The sequence below is a fragment of the Sebastes umbrosus genome, chromosome 18, assembly GCF_015220745.1.
Source record: "Sebastes umbrosus isolate fSebUmb1 chromosome 18, fSebUmb1.pri, whole genome shotgun sequence".
Classification (NCBI taxonomy): Eukaryota; Metazoa; Chordata; class Actinopteri; order Perciformes; family Sebastidae; genus Sebastes; species Sebastes umbrosus.
Genome location: NC_051286.1, coordinates 14,547,700 through 14,571,198, shown reverse-complemented (window position 1 = coordinate 14,571,198; position 23,499 = coordinate 14,547,700). Strand labels below are relative to the sequence as shown.

General features: G+C 41.6%; 1 long non-coding RNA gene across 1 annotated transcript; it reads left to right on the top strand.

Annotated features, from left to right (window-relative positions):
* Positions 1-800: 800 nt before the first annotated feature.
* LOC119477558 lies at positions 801-23,012 on the top strand. Its single transcript, XR_005204256.1, has 4 exons — positions 801-873; positions 3,822-3,831; positions 7,218-7,225; positions 23,002-23,012. It is a non-coding gene; the product is annotated as an uncharacterized LOC119477558 (long non-coding RNA).
* Positions 23,013-23,499: the final 487 nt, after the last annotated feature.

Genomic DNA, 23,499 nt, shown 5'->3' with positions numbered 1-23,499 from the left:
CCTTGATTGCAGTGGTGATGTCACCAAGTAACACATTTGCATAATACCTGCCTAGTGGCTAGTTTGGCACGCCCTCAAACAAAGCTAGTTAGAGCGGAGCTGGAGCGGAGTCCGAAGAGTTTGGTTCAGTTGAACAGAGTGGGCCAGCTGACCAATCAATTTCTCCCAACTCGTCAAATACCGCCGCTTTGTCAGTGCCCTTTGGCATCAGAGACGACGCACAGGGTACCCCTCTTGCGTTACTTTTGGACGGACCAGGGACGGCGTGTCAATATATACACTCGTTACATGCATAGTGTCCTTTCAAAATAAACTTCCGTTTTCACAGGAAGTTAGGTTCAGGCAACACAACCACTTAGTTAGGTTTACGAAACGGTTGTGGTTGGCGTTAACTTAACTGACTAACGACTCACGTGACTGATGATACTAACAAGTTACATGAGTCACAGGACTGACGATAGAGACGAGTCATATGACAAAAGTCTGACGTGGCAAAATAAGTCAACATTACTTTCAGTTTCACACGGGACACGAACACCGGTCTCCCGGGTGAAAGTCTTGTTTGTTTGACCCATCTACCACCCCTCCCGACCGCCATGAGTGGACTCTCATGCTATTAATATGTCACTTGCTTCAACCGTCAAATAACACTGCAGGTGGGTGTTAGTTGAAAAGCCCAGTTCATCACAAACTGTTGCTAAAGGGTGGCTCTGTGCGTTGGTTTCCAATGCCAAGGGGTACTGACCAAACGGCGGTATTTGACGAGTTGGGAGTGAGAACGGGTTGGTTGAGTCGGGGGTAGGACCTCAACCAGAGCGTTTCAGACAGAGGGTGAAAACAGGTGCTGCATCACAGCCGGTTTGAGAAAAACAAGTTCTTGCAGAAACCCAAAATACACGAATGCAACTGAAAATGAGCATAATAGGTCCTCTTAAAGAACACGCGGTTGGTGGTGGTGCTGACCCACACCAACCCTTATAGCCCTCAGCCTGCCTCACTACTGCAAATGCGAAGTAGAGAAGCTGTTAAGAGTTTCCCAGGGTCATAAGCAGTGTTGTCAGAAACTGAACATCTTCCTTGTAACCTAAATCTTTAATAAGCCCTATGTGACTTCTCTGACAGCTGACCAATGGAGCTCCTCATTTGAAGGATTTCTTTTAAAATCGAAATTACGCCAAAGCCAACTTTTCCCAGTCTGAGTAGGCCTTTTTTTTTTTAAATTGCACCGACTGTCACGAATTGAGCGATGGGGAGCTTGTCCATCTTGGCAGTGCTTAATTTCGTGTGGAGAACATTAAACTTCTGGTTGCTCAGCAGTGCACAGGGAAACAGCCTTTGGCTCCACAGACACTTAGAAAAGGCCAAAAGGGGAGCCGAGCAGAGCACACGCAAACATGAGTAATGACATCCAGCTGCTGGTGCACACACGCACGCACACACACACAAACACACACACACACACAAAGCAATTCAGTAGCCTGTAGATCCAAGAAACATCATGATAGCTTCAGGCAATTTCTGTGGTGTGATATTGTTTTTTTTTCAACTCTTATGTGTTGTGTGACAAGCGACTCTCACGTACCCAACCCACACCTTTTTTAACCTCTTTATTCCCACACTCACACACAGACTTCAGCGCATAAAAGGATATTTGCAAATGCAAATGCCGCCGCCTTCCTCGTCTGGTTTTGAGATGTGGGCGATGAGGTTTTCGCGTAGAACGCTGTTTGGCCCGTGTTGTGGTTGCAAATGATCTCACTCGTCTCAACATTAGAACACATACAGATATGAGAGACTTTGTGCCTCTTTGGTGACTCAGGTTTCAGTTCTGTTTACAAACAGTGGTTTAGAAAGAGATGGGCCACTAAAAAAGTAATACATAAGCAAATTCCAGTACTTTTGTTTGCATTGAAGTGATGACCACAAACAGGAGCGTGGTGACTTTTCTTGATAAGTGACCTCACTTAACCAGCTCTTTAAATGAGCTCGGACAGTCAGGCACAGGGGACTTTCCAGGCTCTTATCTAACAACACTGGGAGAGGTGACATCACTGTCCATGGAGAATATCACAACACAGAGACGGTTACAGCATGGTATGACCTCTAAAGAGTTGCAGTCCTCGTTATAAGCTCGTCACAGTCTTGAGGATTGTGTAATGAAAGCTTAATATATTAACCTGTTTAATGTTTTTAAAGGAAAGGGACATTCTGGTATTAGTCATTATGGGGGTTATTCTCATTATGACTGTGGGTCATGGTAACCTTTCACTCCGATTTGGTGAACAATGACTCCAGCAACAATGAGATTTATTGGGTCAATCATTGTGAGCCTTCAACAGCTTTAAAAAAACAAGACACCTGTCTTTGAGTCTGAAAGTAAGCACAGAAATCTTGGAAGTCCTTGTAGCTGTTGTAGAAAACTGCATGACATATCTAATCCACATCCTGGTTAACTTGCAGGCTGACATACCTGGAGTATTTATGCATGCATCCTCACCTCCATCTGGCCAAATGCTGTGTGAAGATTTATGGATTGATAGTTTCATTAAGTCACAGAAGTTGTTGGACACAGACTGGAGGGGTTTCAGATACTTTTCTTCCATCTGACAAGCCCTCTGGTTGGAGCACACTGACACTTTAATGCTCTTCGGGCCCCAAAACAAAGAATCTTGACAAAGTTCTTTATATATATTTGGCTTAAATAAACTGACAAGGTACACACTCTCCACCTTTCAACTAATACCACTGCACAATCAATGCATTGTTAGCATTGTGACCCGTACAGACCGCTGCTAGCAAACAAACTTTATCTGCCTCGGAGCTTTCCAACTAATCTTTATTGACAACAGCCAGAACGGTCCGCAGGAGCCGAAGGACCGTGTTTTTTTTCTATTTTATACAGTGTGAGCACTCAGGTCATGAGTGATGATCGGACCCGTACAGTGTGAGCACATAAATCGTGAGCTTTGGTTTTACATTGCAAACGATCTACTCGTACAGTAACAGTAGGAATTACACAACATTTCTAAAATCGTACACTGTATACCCAGCTTTAGGTTTAGGCAGCAAAACCATTTAGTTAGGTTTAGGAAAAACATCATGGTTGGGCTTAAAATAAGTATGTAAACTAAGTAAAATATGTACGGAAACAACGTAATATCAGTAACATCATCTTTCTCGTTTTTTATTATAGAGTGTTGCATATTTACGCAGATGTGTTTACATGACAGTCAGTACAGACTACATGCTGTACAAATGACACAAGGCCAAAAGCAAGAAAGCCATTCTTATTGCAAGCTAAATGCCTTCCACATTATTGTGGCATTCATACGTGCGACCAGGCCGGCACAATCAAAGGAGACTTAATTCGTAGCTAACTGCTCTAGAACTGCAATGTAGTTTGATACAACAGCTACAGGGACTATTTTCTCCTCAAAGACATTATTTCTGTTAAACTTAAGTTTTTTGGAAAGCCTATAGGAGGCACATTGGACATTGTTCTTGCCAGGGTCTGCTTTTCTCAAATCTCTACAACAGAGCTGGTGAATTCTATCCTGAACTGAGTCGTAATGGACAAAAATGACACTGCAAAATGATTGAATTTAGCTTTAAGTGTTGCAGGCAGGAAAGGCAAGAAGTACCCTTAGAGAGGCCAGCAGTTCATCACAGGACACATCATCTTCTTGGTTGTATATTAGCTTTAAGTGCCAGCAACCAGGCTAAAGCCATCATGTATCATTATTTGATTGTCCTTGTGCTCTGCGTCCTTGAAGTATTTACAGTATAACCATATAAAACTACAGACATTAAGTATGTACAAGACTGCGTTTTGTTTAGATAACATGATCTACCTCTATCTATACAATGATAAAATATGGGGATAAGGTGGGAGTATCTGTCAAATTCTGCAAAGCTATAGTGCTAAACGTATAAACAACATACTTATAAGATCGTCACCAAACTGTGTTCATGATTCACATTAAAAAAGCACTTAAACTTTGACTCTGCAGCTCAAATAAAAAGTCTGTGGCGCGTTATAATCTCAATGTCAGCTGAGGAGAACAGGGGAAACACTTTGGGGTTTGGGGGGCACCAGCTGTGTCTCCCTGTCCAGGCCAAAGTCTCAGCTGGGAATTTGTCTTTTTTTACAAAGCTGACAGGAAAACAGAGTCGCTGAAACCTGAGATCAGAGATGGAGGGAGCGACATGGAGGGAATGCAGAAAAACAAATCCTTTCAATGCTGCCAGTGTGTGTGTGTTAAAGAGAGAGGGGTGGATTAGTGCGGGACTCGTGGTGGAGCATCCCTCCCCCTCCTTGACAGATAACTGAGAAAGACAAAGGAGAAGGTGCAACAAGAAGAGAAGAATATGCCATGATGACAAAAACACATGATTGCACATTACAGAAACCTCAAAATGGGCTGAAACCAAATAACTGATGTGATTTCTGATAAGGTCAGGGAACATTGTTGGTCTGTCTGCATTATGAGAAAAGTATGTTGAGGACTTCAAGCTTGAAAAACTAGAAGCAAAGTAATTTTGTTGTTTAACTCAACACTGTTTACTTTTAGGGGACATGGGGAAATGCACTTATTCGATTTCTTGCTGAGAGTTAGACGAGTCAACTCTCAAAAAGCACAAGTTGTTGATACACTTACATTTTTGATTAAACAAATGAGACATGAACATGTTGATAATTGAGCTTTAGATGTGTAGTTTGGCCAATTTTGAACTTCGGAAAGAGCCGGGCTAACGGTTTATGCTAAAATAAGCTGATCCACTAAAGCTCTCTACTAAATGCACTCATTTAACTTGAATAAGTTGCAACCAACTGAATACCTCTCTGCAAAACCATGATAATGTTGTGGTATCTGTCAGGACATTCGCCTTGCCAACTTTAGGAACAACTGAAGTCAGACGGTGGCTCACTTTACCGCAGTTTCACAAGCGTATCGGAGAACTATGGTGGCCTTCAGACAAAGTAAAACACGTTAAAGTCTCTCTCTACAGCCAGTATTTGGTTTGCCGTAGAAACATGGCAGAGCAACATGGTGGACTCCATGAAGAGGACCCGCTCCTTCTGTAGACATGAAGGGCTCATTCTAAGCTAACGAAAACACAACGATTCTCAGTTTCAGGTGTTTATACACTAGTGAAAACATAGTTAGGGATATTATATTCAATTTCTGCTAATAGATCCCCCAAAATGTTACACACTGGCCCTTTAATTGCCAACAAGGCTTTATAGGATGTAACTGAGCACAAACGCAGATGTTTGTACCAGTGCTGGCAGTAGACAGGGCAACCAACCTGTTATAAACTGGCCAGGTTTGAGAAAGATCATTCCCTTGAAAACTAACACTGGTATGTATATATTTGTTATTGGAAATCAATTAACAACACAAAACAATGACAATTATTATCCATAAACCCTCACAGGTATTTGGCATAAAATTATGCTCAAATCATAACATGGCAAACTGCAGCCCAACAGGCAACAACAGCTGTCAGTGTATCAGTGTGCTGACTTGACTATGACTTGCTCCAAACTGCATTTTATTATCATAAAGTGGGCATGTCTGTAAAGGGGAGACTCGTGGGTACCCACAGAACCCATTTTCATTCACATGTCTCGAGGTCAGAGGTCAAGGGACCCCTTTGAAAATGGCCATGACAGTTTTTCCTCGCCAAAATTTAGTGTAAATTTGGAGCGTTATTAAACCTCCTTGGTGACAAGCTAGTGTGACATGATGTCATATCATATCTGTATCTTCACTCTAGCTTTAAAACTGCTACAACCTAGAAATCACAAGTTGCGTTAATGCGTTAAAGAATTTAGTGGCGTTAAAATGAATTTGCGTTAACACATTATCATCACATTCATTTTGACAGCCATAATTCATGTATATGCTGTATACCCTTTTGATTCTTGTATTTCGGCTCTTTCTCTCTGTGATGCTTACCGTCAGTCTTTAAAGGTACTATACAAATAAAGATTTACTCATTAACCTATAACACTGTGGTTCCATAACTATTATGAGATGTCAGGGTTTCTTAGTATCACTGTGGAGACATCGAGACCACCAGCTGTAACCCCATGCTTGACCCCTATAACCCTCTGACCCACATCCCAATCTGCAGACAAGACAGGGTAAAAAAATGTGCGGTAAAAATGTCACTATCACTTAGAAAAGCCTGCACGCACACACAACAGCTAACACCAACCAAAACAAAGGGGGTATCCTGTTTTTCCAGAGCCCACTTCTCCCAGAATAGCACGGCATGGCAGGGAGGTTGTTATCGCTCTTATCACAGCCCGCATTATAATGGCCTGTGTGGCAAGGAAGCATCCCTTATTGTTTTCTTTACAGGCTTCCTTTAGACTGAAGTGGCCGAGAGGGCCGCGTACCGCTGCTGTCGCTCACTGTCGTCCTCCCCCTGAGCTGCCCGCTTCATTAAGACGCCGTATCTCCATCAGCGTCTTCGACTAATGTTACACAGACCCCCCCCTCCCCCCCAGCCTTATCTTGAGTTGCCGGAGCATGTGGAGGAGGGCGTATTGTACAAACATGTACAGACACACACTTATCCCACTTTTACTGGTACAGTGGCATGATGATATCTGCTAAGGTTATACTAACACACAACCAGTGTACTTGAGTTGTGTCAGCAGCATCTCAGAAGACACAGTGATACACGAACTAACATGCCCCTTGTGCACATGCAGTGCATATCTCCCCAAAGAATCCCATGCATCTATATGCGCTGCACATTGCTATGGTTTGCGTATCATAAACACACAAACTTGCACACACACGAGACACATTCACACGTCAGTTACACCCATATCTGTGTCACTCACTGATAGTTCGGTATGTGAAAGTATCACAGGCTCATAACAAGCAGCTTTACACAGCAGCTGCCGCTCTCCTCCTCCTCCATGTGCGCGCTGCTGGCACGCCTTGCTCCATAAGTAAACCCACGCTCCAGGTATTCACGGCATGCGATCCGGCCCCCAGCCAGAGGGCATTGTGCACTTGTGCAGGGGTCAAGGCAAACTTGAGCACAGGTCGAAAAGTCAGCAATTTGAACAGCGAGGTCAAAACTTTCAGTTGGAGGATGGGTCGGGGAGAGGGTTTGGGATGGGATGGTGCTGCAGCTTAATTCCTTCCCAGTGGAGGAGATTTGCTCTCCTCAACAGTGTGTGCGCTGCCAAGTTGAAGATGTGTTTGAGAGTTTGTTCTGGTGGGACAATAGAGGCTCCGGTGTTTGCTCCATTTGGCTCATGGTGCATCTTTTATTTGTGGTGTTACAATATTTGCCCTCTGGTCTAGTAGACCTGCCGATGCCAGATTGGATTGTTTCCAATGTTCGTGTACACAATGTCCTCGAACCTTACGTGCAGACAGTTTCCAGCTATCATTTTAATTTCAAAAACATGGAAATTACATATTGACAAATTTTGTACCACTTCCTGTGTCCACTATGTGGCGCTAGAGAACACACACACTAAATAAAGATCATGTTGCTGTATATAATGTGTAGACCAAACCACATAGTTTTGTTTGCATCCTAAACTCCTCAAAGCAGAAAAATAGTAATCTCTACTCAAACAATAGGTTTCCTCGCTCTCTCAGTGGCAGGGACCGCTGTGCCAGACAAAACACACAATGACAAAACACACAATGACAAAACACACAATGACAGTGAGTGAACGCCTCCACATGCAGATTCCAAAAATGCCCAAATAGTCTGGTGTAACTATAGGCTTACATTGATCCTGTAATTTGACAATGTACACATAAGTTAATTTTAATGTCAACGCCTGCAATACAAACAGAGGGATCCTCCCTTCTCACGCATGAGCGAAGGTCATCAGAGGAGTAGCGCCGACACCGAATGCGCAGCATAGTGAAAAGACGTGCACCTGTCTCGCTAACTGTCAGGGCCAACTGTCGAGGACGGGCGGTCGTGGGAAAACTCGGAGAGCGCTGCGCTGTGATGTTTTGTTAGTCCGTCTCAGCTGAGTGAAGAGATGATTTGCCAGCTGAGGGACACGAGCTAAATTTACAGTCCAGTGGAGCACTTGACTTTTGCCGAATGTGCCATAGCTCCGCGTGTCAAAGATCAGCCAGAGTTATATTCTAATCTACGGAGAGTATTTTTAGATGAACTCATTCAATCAATGAAGATTTACTGATAAGTACGTACAGTATATTTAGAAAATTGCCAACAGAAGCTGTCAGATTATGTTTATAGGGATTATATAAATCTTGACCGAATGAAGAAAAAGGTTTGCCACCTTTTTTTTAAGACAACAAAGGACAAAAATAGCATTGTATTAACATGGCTGCCACCACAGAAACAACTGAATTAGACATGGGCTTCCTGCACTTTTTAATGTCAGTAAACAATTATTGTTTTACAAGGCCATTTCTGATGAGCATTTATCATAAATGGCACCAATTATTTAAACTTATGCTATGCAGAAACTACCCATGGTACAACTTGTGTTTCTTTGCTGTGGTTCATGGGAGGACAGCTGACACGGTTTGGCTCACCACGTCTCACACATCACCCACGCTGTCTGATCTTGGACTGTGGAGGAGAGATGTCTATCTCCAAACTGAGTTTAGCTGCACGTGGTCCGCCACACGTTTCAAGTGGATTGTTTACATCTCAGCAGTGACATGTTCATTAAGCAACACTTGTAACCATGAGGATGCGCTGCATTGTGCATGTTTTTAAAGGGAAGTAGCCCATTGTGGGCAGCGTTGTGTAGCCATGCATGGTCACTTTGACCTTCATCCTACTGACTGGTGTTCCTGCAGACCCATGAGGTCAACTTTTTGTCATATCTCACATGTATCATTACAATTTTTCATGACTTTTCCAATCAATTTGTTCCATTTTCACTAGGTCCAGTTCCACAAAAGTAACAGTGTGTTTATGTCTGCTTAATTATTAATTTCAGTCCAATGTTTCAGTTTATTTGATACATTAAAGCTTCAGACATCCAGTTAAGGTCAAAGTTACACTCCTGCTTCTTTTCAATCCTGACACCTTTACAAGTCTTTTGTGGAGGTAAAATGTCTTTTCTCACTTTCTGTTATGTCAGGTCTACTCACACGTAATCATGATGAAGTCAACAAGTCCATTTTGGCGGGAGAAAGGTGAGCAATTTGTTGTAAAATTCAGTTTTACAATTAACTATCTAAATTGCTTCATTAACACCAGTTCTCTCCACAGAGTCCGGCTAAACCAAACGAAAGAATAAAAAAAAAAAAAGTTTAATTAAGGTTATCACCCTGAAGTGGCTTCATATTTTTTAGACAGTCTCTCCTAATTGGTTGTGTGCGGTGCCAAAGACTCTATGTGATTGTGAAGTAGTGAAGCGGTGCCAACAGAATAGCCAGGCCACAGGAGGAAGGAGTATTGTTCTTGGCATGGATCGACCGTAGCGACCGAATCCAAGCACCCAGATGGACTCCAACAGGCTCCAGCAATAATACACACTGAGGGAGAATAGAGGTCACTTCAGGATACACACAATAAATCCATTGTGACTGCTTGTCTCTTTTCAGAGATATTGCACTGCTCGCCGATCTTATCTATCTCTGCAAATCGAGGAGAACTTGGTGAACAATTAGTTGCAAATGTAAACAGAGACCATGCAGGCCTTCAAAAACAGCATAAAGTGCATCAATGTTGCAGAGCTTTGGCTGGTCTGCTTTCTTTTATATGTACAACACACAAGAACTTCTGCATTTAGGAAATCGACTGCCTACTTTTACCGTGTAAGCATTATTGAGATTCGGTCATCGTTAGGCTCTTGTCCAAGCTACTTCAGTGCTAAAATTCATTACCTAAGTGCACCAGCATGCACTGGTTGAACTTGAAAGATGTCTATTAAACTGGTGCATTAGAGAGTCTGTAAAAAAAAGGACTAAAAATGCAGTAGCTCTTAGGGTAACACTCAAAATGTATCGTAAATTACTTTATTACAAACATTATATTATATTCCGCTATTTCCCAATAGCTGGTAATTTATATAATACATTCCCAGGAAAAGAATACAAAGTTAACTGATATGCTTTATTTCCATGTCTGCTGATAAATAGATAATAATCAGCAAATAACATGATTAGCTACCAGGTTACATTTGTGTTGACAATAAGTCACACAATGGTGAGATTTGTGCCTGATCAGAAGTGTTTTCTATTAGTTTTGGTTGGCTGAAGAGCAGCCCCTTCTCAAGCCTAAGGGCCCTATTTTAACTGTTATACGCTATTTTAGCACATCATTGTTAAGAAATGTTTATAATAAAGTCATTTTCGATTAATTTTGAGGTAATTATTGGGAGGAATTGGCAGTAATTCTTAAGGAATTTCAAATAGGTTACTTGCTAATTATCACCTAACTACCATGAAATTTTGCGGACCTGTAAAATGAAGTGTTACCGCTCTTAGTTGTTTCATTTTATCTTGAATGTATTTTCTCTAAGAAATAACTGATGTGTGCTAGTTTAACATGCAGGCCTCCGCTGCGGTGCAAACTGTCAAATTAGTAGGCCTAATTGCTTTGCAATCGCTGCGGGCATGAAGTCAAAGACGGTTGGCCACTGAAAGGTTTGCAGTCTCTACGTGTATGCAAGTAGTATGCAAACCATGGATGTATAATAACAACTAGATACCAAACATAAAGATGGCGCCTATTCAGTCCAGCGCTCGCCTGGTGCAAACGCCAAGAGTCATAATCAACCTTGTTTGCAGTTCGAGGTGTCCTGTCAACAGATTTATAGTGGTGGTCTGTGGGGAAAATGCATTTTTTTGGGCTGCAGGGGGATTTTTCGCTGCAATACCGCAAGTGGCCGGAGGAAAAAATTGGCAAGCGAGACTGAGCGGCGGCGCTGCACCCAGGGGTTATTATACATCCATAGTGCAGACTCTTAACAGGTCGCTCTTTACTCAGATGGCGTGTATGTCAACACATTAGCAGACTGTTACAATTAGTACGATTATCTTATCCCACAGCATTTACTTGTGGTAGCCAAATGTTTAATCAAGTGCAGACAGACAGGCTTATAGGCTACATGCAGATTAAAAAAAATAGGTGAACCGCAAAATGAGATCTCAAGAGCCACGTTATCAGGTTTGTCCTGTTTGCATGCAAGCAAACACAGAACCTGCTATAATTATGTATATCTAATATAATAGATTTAACTGTAGCCTGCACGCGAGAATGTATTATAGTTAATATTAGCCTATGCAAGCTTTAGGCTACTGGATTTCTCTGAATGTTTTTCTCTCTCTCCCTCTCTCCATCTCTCTGTCACTCTCCTCTCCCTCTATCTCCAGGTTTTTCTCTCTCAGGAAAACAAAAAACCGCAGCAGCCATAGCGACAGAGAGCAAAGGAAGACCTGGCCCGGGCCTGTCACCTTTGGAGCGTCCTGATTGGTCGAGGCCCGGCTGTGTGAGCTTTGTTGCTGTGTGGACGGCGAGGCAGGCAGTTCTCTGAGCGTTGCCGTGGACGCAGAGCTATCTCAGCAGTTCTGTCAGGGTGGATTTACACCGCAGGCTCAAAGCTGATTTTTTCACTGCTGTGACACATTCGGTGGCTGGATAACAGGAAACCTCAGTATGAGAGTTCATGTTAACTTCAGTGACAGGGACAAAAAGATCTGCTGACTTATTGACTGCTCATTGACATAAGGAAATGTCAGGGAAAAATCAGACACCCTTCTGTTTTCTTTTCACACGAAAAGTGATGACCAGTTTGTTGCGACATGAGTGAAATTGTGTCAGTCTTGAGAATGCAGTTTATGCACTTATGAATGGTGAGAAAGAGAGAGAGGCCTGAGAACACATTACATATACACAAGATAACAAGACAAATCATCATGCACACATTAATTAAAACAATCAAAAATATTTTTAAGAATATTAGCAAGTAAAGTTTTAAAGTCCCTCTGCATAATGAAGTTGTGTTTCACTTGGTTCCAGTAGTAATGTAACCTGGTTTGTTACACAGAACCTTCTGAGAAGCCGTCATTGGAAACTGTTTGGTAAAAGGGCAGGCACTTTCAAAAAATACTTAGCAGGTGATTGGATGAACTATCTGTCAATCAAACTCTTGCCGAAGCCAGCCGGGAGAAGAGCGAAAAACATCGCCTTCAGTGCCGTTCTTTGCTCTTCTTTCAATGAAGAAATACTCTGCAGTTCTGATATAACTGATGCTATTGCAGCATCTACGCTAACCTCTTCAGGAGCCGCCGTTGTTGTTTAGAACGAACAGTTGCCTCTCCGTATCGTCGCCTCACAAATGCCTAAACCACACCCGTAGCTGCCAGTATAGCTCCTCACAGGACGCTAATTGGCTCGCCGGACACAAAAGCATTACTTGAAGCTTGACAAGATGGATTTTGGTTGTGTCTAGAAGGTAACCCACAAACTGTGAAAACTCTCGCGAGACTTGCTGCCTGACGCGACGACCTATCCTAACCTTAACTATTCAAGGTCAACGCTTAAGCTTAACCATCTCGCGAGAGTTTCGCAATTTGCATGTTACGTTCTAGACACGACCTTGGATTTTTGTGTGACATGTGATCCCGAGATTCTCGCATGATCTTGTGACATTGCGAGAATCCAGCTGCCGTGCAAGGTTAGTAGTTTACGCCTCAAATAAAGGCATCAACCAATCCCATTGTGCAAAACGAGTTGAGTTTGCACCTATATTTATGAAACACGGAGGCTCCGTGGTCCGAACCAAGATGGCATTTTCCTTTCAACCTTGACAAAGGAAGCGAAGACCTGATCCACTCCTCCCGTTCTGACCTTTCACACTAAAAGCCCTAGACATATAATATTCGCTGGCGAGTATTTCGCATTTTCGTGTAGTTTATTCGTCGCGCCCCAGGTGTGTAAAGACCTTAAGAATGGAGACCACCTTTCTGTGCCATATCCAGAAGAAAAAAGAAATGTCATGGAAATGGTGCCTGGTGCACATTCGAGGATTTTCAAATCTTAACTGATTTTAAAAAAGTGGGAGACCACAGACCTAATGACAGATTTAACTGAGTCAGTCAACACGCAGGACCACACACGTACTAAATAATGGTTTTAGTGGCAACAGCACTGGCAATAGTTTTTTTTTCTGTTCCAGTACAAGAATCCAGTTTTTTTTGTTAAGTTCCCATCCATCCAGTTTTCACCTGCGTATCCTGTTCAGGGTCGCAGAGGGCATTTGGTGCCAGTCCCAACATGCATTCTGTCATCAGTACATCTCAGTGCCGTCTTTTATTCTTCCTTTAAAGTTCAGGTGGGAAACGGTGCAGATGTGAATCTGCTCTCTGCCATTGTTAGTCATGCTGCCCTCGTTTGTTATTGCCCCGTGGCACGTGTTGATAGATGAGGTTAAAATACAGTGAATAACTACTGACAGTTGTTTCCTCCATGGGAAGGAGACGCACAATGAGTTCTCTGATTCTGTTGTTGCCAGACGGGGTCCAGATTGAGATGATGACTTCCTATGACTCCTCTGACTCACATTTGTCTGCATCGTGGATCCACAGTATGTTGATCGAGACCCCATATGTCTGTCACAAGTGTGGATGAAGTGAGAAGAAAAAGCATAACTCTCACCCTGTTTTCACAGACAATATGGCTGATGAAGTTTTTTTTATCTTGAATTAAACAAATGGATCAGTGTCAGGTTAGTCATTGTACAATTCACAAAAAAATGCACTGTTCTTCTGAAGTTGATGCCATTTTTGAAATAGATTGGAGACACAGGCGAGGAACAAAAACACAAAATGTGGTCAAGTGAGTAATCCAACGTTGGCAGACAAAGACACACATGATGAGAACTGAATGTGCAACTTGAAGGCAATATCAAACAACACTTCTCCTCTTACCTTTCTTAACAAAGACCACAAATTGTGTACCACTCGAGAATATCTCATTCAAACATGTTTGTGTATGTGTTTTTGACAGTACATTGTTGTATTTGTGGATCAGAAAAATGCTACTTCTACAGTGCAGCAACACTATTCATGGCCAGGATGATAAATGCACTTGCTATTGTGTGTTTGTGTCTACATGCACAGGCATGTTTCATACAGCTGCAGAGTATGTGCAGTCTGTAATTACCTGCTAATGTGTCACGAGCATTAGACAGAGCTGTGACCCCTGATGGCTGTAAAATTCCCCAGAGAACAGCCCGGGGCGTTCTCACACTGCATTCAAGCTGAACTTTCAACTCACATCAGTGACACAGAGGATAATGGACACATACACAAACCATACGCAGACACACATATATCCATACTCTGCATATGTAAGAGTAAGACTCACATGTACAAGCACACAATTCTGAAAAATGAAAAAAACATCTTAACCATGACATTAAAACTTAAAACCTGCAATAAATATTTTTTTGGCCGCTTGGGGGACAGTGGAAACAAGTTGTGACACCGACTGGGAAATAAATGGCTCTTTAGCTGCTAAATACTCCACTGTGTCTGTCTGCCATTTGGTGCTGAACAAGTAGTGTACGGTGGGTTTTTAGAGCTTTTTCTCTGAAAAAAAGCTGCTGCTGCTGCTGAAAGTGCCGCTATGAGAGCAGTGAGAGTGAAACAAAACAGTAAAGGTGTGGACCGGGCAGCTAAACAATGAGCTGAAACTCGTTATAAAGCTCTGAGCTGCAGATTTGCGTGATAATTATCTGTAGGTTGATCACTACAGTATGAGCGACCCGTTTCACACTACACTGTTTTCACATTGCCATTTGAAACATTATTATAAAAATGTTGATCATAGCCACTTTAAAGTGCATCTTCTTGACATATTTTTTTTTCACATTATGAGTTTCACAAATATCATGACAGCTGGCTGGGAGATTTCCAATTTTAAGACTTGTGGCCTCAACTATAAATGTTCATACTTTGACACCGAAAACAGTGAATAATATCACTTAGAGAGGACTTATTATGCTTATTTTCAGGTACATAATTGAATTTGGGGTTTCAACTAAACGCTTCACTCATACCAGCTGTGCTGCAGAACCTCTTTTCACCCTCTGTCTGAAACGCTCTGTTTGAGCTCCTGAAAATCTCAGTCTGCTCTGATAGGTCAGCTGACTCACTCTGTTGTGATTGGTCAACCGAACCAAACTCTTCGGATTATTATGCAAATGTGTTACTTGGTGACATCACCACGTTATGGAAGAAAAGGAGGGACTTCAATCAAGGTGTTTCGGACAGTTCAGGAGCAGTGTTTCTGTTGGGGAGAGTAACTCCCTTTGGCGTTGACTTTGGGCTCTGTAACTTTGCAGACCTTTTACATGCACAAAAAACTATAATGCAAAGGAAAGGGAAAAAAAGCAAAAAAGCATAATAGGTCCTCTTTAAAGGGCCGGTGTGTAGGATTTGGCGGTATCTAGCAGTTTGGTTGCAGATTGCAACCAACTGAAACTTCTCTCGTGTGCCAAGCATGCATAGGAGAACTATTGTGGGTGACACAAAAACGCAAATGGCTCTCTCTAAATGTTATACACTGGCCCTTTAAAAAAAAAAAATTACTTCAAAAAAATATTACCTTTAATAGCCCTGATTTATGTACGGATTACTTGTGACAAGCTAATGCAGGAATTCCCCGTTGAAGTCCCTTAAAATTGATTAAGATGAAGAAAATTCCTGGACTGTCCCCGGGGAATTTCTTTCAGATCACTAGACCAGGACAAAGTGAATAAGGGTCAGATCAAGTTGTCTCGAAGTGACCTTTGTAACAAGATTAGAGAAAATGTCAAAGAATAATTCTTTTGAAAAAGTGTCACCAAAAATAGAAGGGACCCAGAGCAAAGAGCTGATATCATTTAAAGCCCTGACAGATTGTGTCTGTTCATTTGGCTGCATAAAAAGGAAATATCACTTTCCTGTGTAACCGCAATTTCTGCTTTTCATAATGATCATGTAATGTAATTTAATCATTTTAGAAATCCAACTAAACAGCAAGTTATTAAATCAACTCTCCCTATTTTTTTCTATGTGACAATGTATCGTGTAGAAAAAGAAAACCTTCTTTGTCATCAGACTCTGTTCCTCATCATTTAGCACCCATAATCTCCCATGGCTTGTCTAACCCTCTGAGATAAGTCAGCGTTAGCCTCCCCTCTCCCAGCCGTCAGGTGTAGTGTGTCCGACAGCTTTATTCATGCAGTAACGCCAGCAGTGAAGTTCACGCAAAGGTAATTAATCTGGAAACCTAAGGCTGCCCCCCATTCACAGCGCACTGCGTAGATAATTATAGCTACAGGCCTTTGGGGGTACGAGGGCAATGAAAGTGCTGAAAGACAGCCTTAAATGAGAGACTGAAAAGTTATATCTAAAGTTGTTTTTTTTTAGTTTTACCCTCCAGAGTTTAATTTGCTCTTTTAACCAGCTGCTCTTTGTGCAATGGGGAGTTATACTGTGAGGATAGAATGTAACAAGAAAGCATTAAATCTATTTTAAAAACCATCACAAAGAAGTTAATCACCATGTTCCTACTCCTACTTTTACTAACAGAGAGGCATAGTAGGAGGTTAGTGGCGGTGCAGGTGTGGAACTGTGTAAATGGTGGTGCTGATAGATGAGTTGAGAGGACAAGGTCAAAGGTCAAACCCGGAGGCCGTGACCGCAAAATTACCATTTTGAGAAACATGCTGTTTGGACAGTCCAGGATATCTGTGGGATTCCAGATCAGCTTAAATCCATCTGCCAGGCATTAGATGGTGGAAAGTCCGGACCTGTAATTACTTTTATGATAAAGATAATTGCTGTAATGACTGTCTTGTCATCCTAGTAGACACTGAGTTTTTTTAATCAGTCAGCTTTACAGAGCACTCACACCCTTTCCTTTTTAAAATGGTCACTGTGACTAAGCAGTCTGACTTCATGGTAACATGGTAGTAAAGCACATTGTTAAAGTATAATATAAAGGTTGTATTATTTTGGCATGTAGAGCGAGACATAAGGCACGTAGAAATTCTTGTTGAGATTCTTGCTCAGTGGTTTTGGAAGTTTGAGGAAATGTCTCTGTGTATTCACACTGAGTCACTTACAGTGAGAAACTTCACACCCACGACCTGTCTAAATGAATATTTCCTGGTGCAGGAAAAAGTCCTTCATGTGGGCGTAATGCCACATTTCCACTCAGCTCAACTCGCTTTATTTTGGTTTCCCAAAAGCAAAAGTTGTGAATAGTACCAGATACTTTTTTTGGTACCACCTTTGTTGAGGTTTGAGCCGATACCAGAAGGTGGAGTTAAAACATTGCAGACCACTGATTGGTCAGAGAGAATCGGCACTAAAACTGTCACTTGCACGACACGGGACATCATGCCAAGACTGCAAATTTTTTTATTCACTCGACCAAGATTTTTTTAAAATGGGAGTCCACAAAACTACACTGTACACTACGTACACTGTACCGTACACTACGCCGACAATTGACTAAGTGCAGACGTTCCTCTGTTTGGTTGCCAATGAAAGGATTCAGCGAGTGTCACGTTGAAGACGGTAAGCTCCGGGTCTGAGAAGTGAAGCAATGCAGAAGTGCCTTAAACTTGCATCCTTCCTAAAAGTTAGCAGGGGGCGACTCCTCTGGTTGCAAATAGAAGTCTGATTGTATAGAAGTCTATGAGAAAATGAGCCTACATCCACTTGATTTATTACCTCAGTAAACATTGTAAACATGAGTTTATGGTCTCAATCACTAGTTTCAAGTCTTCTTCAATACAGCATGATGTTCATTTAGTAAATTATGGTCCAATTTAGAGTCAAATAGACCATAAAGCAGGGTATTCTTTAGGATGTATCTACCTTGTGATTGACAGGCGTTGTCCGGTCCGGGAGTTGTCCTTGTTTTTCGTCTTACAACTTTAATCCTTTCAAAGTGTGTTTTCAGTTCATGAAAATTAATTGTAACATTTTGGTTGCCTAAAAATGTCTTATTCAGTGTTCAGTTGTATTTAGCTCCACCCTCTCTTGTCACTCTCTTGGTTGCAAAAAAACAAGATGGTGAAGACCAAAAATGCCAAATTCGAGGCTTCAAAACGGCAGTCTACAAACCAGTGGGTGATCTCACGTTGACTACGTTCATTTCTTATACACAGTCCATGTTTGAAGATGATGTCACGGCAGTTTCACATGGCGTCGCTATGGCGATCATCTGAGAATCCCGCCTACACTGAGGGGGTGCTATCTGCAGTGGAAAATCCAAAAGTGAGTCAAGTCGAGTCGAGCCAAACCATACAGTGTTGCAGGTCTCAATGATGAAGATCAGCTGCAAATAAAACATGAATTACAGGAAATAGTAAACGTGTCAGAAGTTGCTGATCGAAAAACTGTAGTATTAATAATGAATCTTTTGCCAAAGCAGAATCAAGGATCGTGTTGAACTTTGATGACAACAAGCCAACAATCATCAGCCCCCATACCCTTAACCATGAACTAAGAAATAATCATCTATCTTGCAGCTTAATAATGTCTTCTAATATATTCAAAAGCAACATGTTAATTATTATAAGGTGTTCATTGAATATCATATCTGAACATTCACAGAGGAGATTAGTCTTATCAACACTAGTGATAAACTAGCTCTGCAGGGGATCTCATTGTGAAACTTCTCCCTCCTTTGGTCCTCTGATGAAAAGCACGGCTCGGCATCCTGCTAATACTCTAATTAAAGGCAAACAGCCGCACAGCGTGCTTCACCACATAATCACGCCACATCCACCACAATGGATCTCTCTCTTTATAAGAAGATTATTAGTTAAAATAGCCTGAACGTGATGTGCTTCGTAAAGCAGGAGGGGGAGAGAAAGACTTTGTTCAAGAAGGTCAAAGAAAACCTGTGGCTTCATGTTTACTGAATAAACAGTACACTTGATGATGTTATTGGAATATATCTTCTGAAGTGTTATTTGAGACTCTTATTTTGTTTGATTTTATGAAAATATAGGAGCCTCAGGACCAAATGTCAAGCCCTTTGACTAATAAAAGTGTTATTGGAAGCTACAGTATAAAGAAAAATCAGAGGTTGAACCTCTTTGCAAACAAAGAGACTCCACATGTGTTGTCTATTCAAATGGGAAAATGCACTTGTTGAAGCCAACCAGCTGCAAATGCAATCAGCGGAGGTTGTTACACGACTCGTTGAGGCGTGCCAAGATGTGGAGTTTTTTAACAGGCTTCAGTTGAGAAGTGTCTTGAGTAACCGTAAACTGAACCTGTCACTGCCGTTGATTCAGACAAATGTATCTTCACCGAATGCACCGAGTAACTGCACAAGTCGGGCTTGTAGTGTCGAGACTGGTGTCATGTTCCAGAGGGAAAAGCATGTGGAAAGTGAATACACTTTTCATTTTGTGACATATCAGAGGAGATCAGCCTGGGCCTTTTGCACAAAATGTGTAATATTTGCAATGTATGTACTTGTCCTCAGACATATGAGGGTCACAAAGTTCTTTAAATTCACATCATGCACCAAATTTTAAACAACTTTATCATATTTTAGAAAAGCAATAATAACTAAGCAAACCACATGGTCAGCTTTTACCCAGGAGACTCTGATTTTTCCACACATAAAAGTCAGAAAGGATCTTGTACTTTAGCTTTGACATACTGCATTGATAGTGCAGCTGTCAACATGACACTTCATTATCAAAGGATTCATAGTCAATTTTATGGCCTAACTTGTATGCATCTTCAGTTTGCAAGTAGCAAAACAACTGATAGTGTAGAACATGTGATATGATATGTAACATTGTGGTATGGTTTCCTGTCAGGTCTCTTTAACACGTCTACTTCAAATTACCAGAATTATCACACCATGTTTTTTCCACATAAACATAACAGATGCACCTGATCGTTTCCTTTTTATGAGACTGGATGTGGGTTTTAACTGTATAACCACTAGGCTACATTTATATCTGTCAGTCATGTCCATGATGTTTTGCTTTCTGTATTGTTGTGCTCCCAGACTTTGCATTCTGATTCGTCCATACCTTTTTTATTGATTTTTAATTCTATGTAATTACATTGGATGTTGCATGGTACATTTTATTTTCTGAAGCATTCTTTTCTGTCAGATGTACTCTTCATTGGTTATATACGTGCTTGCATCTTCTTCTGCAAATAAAAGTGTTGATTCATTACACATCTCTTCAAAACTGGTGTTGTAACACATTTTTATTGGGCTTGCAGCGTCAACACGCGCCAAGCAATAAAAAGAAAACCATAGATTTTCGTGTGTGGACAAAATGGGGAAATGAGAAGACTATATTTGCTACTTGATTACTGACAGTCTGCTCAGTAAACATCCAGTTAGCTTAAATGTTAAAGGAATAGTTCAACATTTTTGGAAATGCACTTATTCGCTTTCTTGCTGAGAGTTAGCTAGGAGCTAGTTAGCTTAGCTTAGAATTAAGACTGGAAACAGGGGGGAACAGATACCCTGGCTCTGTCCAAACCAGTGGGCAACCTCCGGGTCTGACAAGTGAAGCCAATGCAGAAGTGCCTTAAACTTGCATTCTTTCTAATAGCCAGCAGGGGGTGACTCCTCTGGTTGCAAAAAGAAGTCTGATTGTATAGAAGTCTATGAGAAAATGACCCTACTTCTCACTGATGAAAGAATACTAGTAGTAATCGATTCTTGCTCAGTGGTTTCGGAAGTTTTCGGAAATGTCTCTGTGTATTCACGCTGAGTCACTTACAGTGAGAAACTTCACACCCACGACCTGTCTAAATGAATATTTCCTGGTGCAGGGAAAAGTCCTTCATGTGGGCGTAATGCCACATTTCCGCTCAGCTCAACTCGCTTTATTTTGGTTTCCCAAAAGCAAAAGTTGTCAATAGTACCAGATACTTTTTTTGGTACCACCTTTGTTGAGGTTTGAGCCGATACCAGAAGGTGGAGTTAAAACACTGCAGACCACTGATTGGTCAGAGAGAATCGGCACTAAAATCGGCACTTGCACGACATTATGCCAAGACTGCAATTTTTTTATTCACTCGACCAAGATTTTTAAAAAATGGCAGTCCACAAAACTACACTGTACACTACATACATTGTGCCGTACACTACGCCGACAATTGACAAAGTGCAGACGTTCCTCTGTTTGGTTGCCAATGAAAGGATTCAGCAAGTGTCACGTTGAAGACAGTAAGCTCCGGGTCTGAAAAGTGAGGCAATGCAGAAGTGCCTTAAACTTGCATTCTCTCTAACAGCCAGCAGGGGGCGACTCCTCTGGTTGCAAAAAGAAGTCAGATTGTATAGAAGTCTATGAGAAAATGACCCTACTTCTCACTTATTTTATTACCTCAGTAAACATTTTAAACATGAGTTTATGGTCTCAATCGCTAGTTTCAAGTCTTCTCCAATACAGCATGGGGTTCATTTAGTAAATTATGGTCCCATTTAGAGTCAAATAGACAATAAAGCAGGGTATGCTTTAGGGCGTGGCTACCTTGTGATTGACAGGTCCCTACCACGGCGTTGTCCGGTCTGGGAATTAATTGTGTTTTCACTTTACAACTTTAACCCTTTCACTGTGTGTTTTCAGTTCATAAAGTTAATTGTAACATTTTGGTTGCGTTCTGTGTTTGGTTGTATTTAGCTCCACCCTCTAATGTCACTTCTGGTTGCAAAAATCCAAGATGGCGACGGCCAAAATGCCGATCTCGAGGCTTCAAAACGGCAGTCCACAAACCAATGGGTGACGTCACAGTGGCTACGTCCACTGCAGTTAATGGTCCAAAGGTAACACAAGTTTACACTTTAGTTTTTGTACAGATTAAGGAGATGTAACATGACAATTAGTGAGATTTAGAGGTTTAAAGAGTTCATTATCTTTGGACAGAGCCAGTCTTCCAGTCTTTATGCTAAGCTGAGCTAAGCTAAGCTAACGAGCTGCTGACTGCTGCTTCAAATTAAACATAGGCCTATATGACATGAGAGTGAATAAAACAACAAAGCAAATACACATATTTCCCAAAATGTCAAACTATTCCTTCTAATATTTGTTCTCAAGAATCAGTCACATAATACTGCATTCGATACTATGTCGTCATATGATCCAGATTATTCTCTGCAATTCAGATCATAATGGTACAGTATAGTCAAAAAAAAACATTGTGCATTTGTTCTGAACATCTCTTGAAGAAGCTACCAAAACATACAGTACCTAGTCTGTGTGGGTGGTTGGTGTGTGTAAACAAAATAGAAAGAAGGTTCATATAAACAGAAGCAAAAACATTCAGTCCTCACAAATAATGCTGCATGCTCTCCTGGTGGCCAATTAATAATACATGTAGATGTTGTGATGGCACAGTCCACATACTGATGAGACCTCTCTAACAGAAGTTCACATATTACAGACTGCAGTGCAGAAGTTCCTTTAGAGTGGAGTTATGTAGACCACTTTCCAGGTTGTATAATTCTCTAAATATGCTGCTCGACCCCTTGACCCGCACTCCTACACAACACAAAGATGGATATTTGAAAATGTTGCCAGCTGTGTAACCCTGACTCATCCAGGCTCGCTGCTGCAGTGACCCACCGAGTCCCTCCGCTGAACCTCCAGTAAGGTTTGGCAACAGTGATTAGACCAGCTGTAAATCTTAATGGGCCTTCACTTCCTTGCCAGACTAATGTTGTGAATCAAAAGCTGGTTAACCCTTTAGCATGTGTCAAAACTTTAGGCACAATACAAGATTTTCAAGAAAACATAGATCATATTGTTGCAAAGAAACACAGATTGCATGTTGTTTTTGTCCTTTGCAGCAAACCTGCACTTTTCTGACACCACCTCTGCTTCACTATTTAGTGTTTGCGCACAAAATCTGAGCAGCTGTTCCACTCTGTGACTCTGTATGCATGCGAGTCTTCCTCTCTGTGTGTGCAGTATGAAAATGTGACACCCAGCTGCGGCAGCTTCATTCATACAGGTGTCATCTCGTCCAGGAAAGCCTGTATTAGGTTTCTGGACATTGTCCGAGCAGGTGCAATGAATTATCTTCCTGTGCATGTCTTTGTTGAAGGCTTTTTTCCCCCCCTGTAATCTACCTTTCCATCTTTTCTTTTCCCTCTTTCCAGCCTCAAGGCAGGATCTTGACTTATCCAAACTGTAACGTGACACGAAAAGAGTATTACTTTCCCTAATGGTGAAGAGGTTTCAGAGGAACGAGAGTGCAGCGCTTCACTGCGTCTGCGAGTCAGGAAGAGGTGAGGACTATAGTCATCACAGCACATGAAGAATTCACAGAAGTTTATCAGCTGATTCACAACTGAAGTTTTTTAGTTTATGGCAACATTTCCAAGAATAGGGAAGTAAAGATTACAAGCCCTAGGGGTGAATGCCAGGCGTGCTATAGCAGATTTGTGGTTACATTCGTGCAGTACAGATGGTGTCTGAATGCAGTTGCATTACTGTAAAAGTGTTTTTCACACTGCAATCTTATC